This window comes from Triticum dicoccoides, chromosome 4B (genome assembly GCF_002162155.2).
Source record: "Triticum dicoccoides isolate Atlit2015 ecotype Zavitan chromosome 4B, WEW_v2.0, whole genome shotgun sequence".
Lineage (NCBI taxonomy): Eukaryota > Viridiplantae > Streptophyta > Magnoliopsida > Poales > Poaceae > Triticum > Triticum dicoccoides.
Genome location: NC_041387.1, coordinates 97633155 through 97635383, shown reverse-complemented (window position 1 = coordinate 97635383; position 2229 = coordinate 97633155).

Genomic DNA, 2229 nt, shown 5'->3' with positions numbered 1-2229 from the left:
TGGCAAGAGATGACGCAAACAAAAGCAACACAACAAGACAAGTTTAAATGAGGCCGGGAACAACATATAACAATTCTGGTAAGTCCTCATATGCATATTTTGAAATTGGTCCAGATCTGAATAAACCTTATGTTCAAGTTTTTAAACAGCAAGTTAAGATGCACAAGGATGATCTACATGAGATTCTAGTCAAGTTACATATAAAGTTCATTTAATTCGGAGCTACGGACTAGAAGATATGAGCAAAACAAGTTAAACATGTCATTGATGCAAAGTGCACCCAAACATCAAGCAAACACTTCAAAACAAGGATGCAACAGGATAATATGAAACTACATGCAATTCTAAGCAAGTTTCATATAGAGCACACTCAAAACGGAGCAACGGTTCAACACACACACATGAAACAAGTTTAAAGGACAAGCTGTCCAAAACAGCAACTAGGCATATTGCAAGCATCAAAACAACAAGCTACAGCATCTCAACATAATAACAAAAGGCATGGGCATGATGTACAGGTAAATCATTACAAAACATGAACACTGAACTATCTCCAGAAATCACTAGAACATGCTCAAACACACATGGTAAGATTGCAAGTTATAACAATTCCAGACTTTGCAGAAAATAACATCACGATGCAATGTTTAGAGCTATCAAACAACATGTCACAGGAACTTATCATGGCAAACAAAGGCATGGCATGATTCTACTCAAAGCATAGATCAAATGTCCCTTACTGACCATAAGCCAAAAAGGATCAGAAAATATGATGGCACCCACGTAAACATAGCAAGTTATATTACAGATTCAAACATGGCAGAAACAGAATTATGAAGGCATGTAAATAGGCTTGTGCAACTCACTACAGAGCAATACATGGCATGACAAGGCACCCAACAATAAGAAGGCAAGTTTGTGAAGCTAAGCATGGCAATAGCAAGGTCATAGGATGCATGGAACACTAGGAAAACACATGGAAACAACTAAACTTAATGTAACAGGCTGACAGCAACATTATGAAGCAACTTTGGAGCAAGATATGAACAAGGTACATCAAGCTATAAATGCAACCAGGGGCATGTATGGTTAGACGATGACATGTAGATCAAAACATGTTTATAGAACATCTCCAGATTATGCATAGAATGATTAGTAGCAACAGGTTTACATCGCATCACGAAATAACAAATTCAGCCTAGCAAAACAGCAACATCATGAACCCTACTTAACAAGCTTGATTCACTCACCACAAGTCATTTCATGACAAGATAACCATAGCATCATCAAGAAGACATGTTTATGTAACCAACCAAGGCAAGAACAAGTCCATAGCATGCAAGGATCAACTATAGCAAGCTTGGCTAAATTGAATAACAAGTAAACAATCTGCCAGGAAACATTTTGAAGCAAAAGTAGAGCACGCAAATGACATGCTAGACTACTCCATAATTGCAAAAAAGGGCAAGAATGGATAGACAATAACCATATGTTCAAAACATCCTTACTGAAGTATCCCAAAATATGCATGGATCTCTCTGTAGCATCATGTTTACATGGCATCAAAATAACAACAGAACAGGGACTAAAATCAGCAATATCACGATGCCTAGTTCGCATGCTTGTGCTAGTCACCACATTGATCACAAAAATACATGGCATACACCACTGTAAAGAAGACATATCATAGATCAAAACACATGTAGACATCAACCTCATAGGATGCACACATCAATCATGGCAAAAATGACAAAAGAGCTCGTTCTGTTAACAGACAGCAGAAAACATCATGAAGCACTCTTACAACGATGATTCAGACATCTAGATGACCTCAAATGAATATGATACAATGGAATGAAATGATGTACTCATCGATACGAACAATTTGACATATTACACGCATGAAACGGAGCTACGGATGCAGAGATACAATAGGTCAAACATAGCATGAAAATGTGCAAATCTGAGGACTTAGCATAAAACGGGGGCAACCTCGGGTTCGCACGGAAAACGATGCAGGGGCACGAGCTCGCCGGAGAGCTCGCCGGAGATGCGGGAGGAGGCGGCCAGCGGGGCTCGGGGGCGGCCGGAGATGCTCGGGTGGGCCGGATCCGGGCGGCGCCGGCACGGATCAGGCGGTGCGCGACGGCGGCGACCCGCGGGAGGCGGCGGGCGGCAGCGCACGGCGGCGCGCGGCGACGGCCGCGCCCGGGGGCGGCGCCCGGAGAG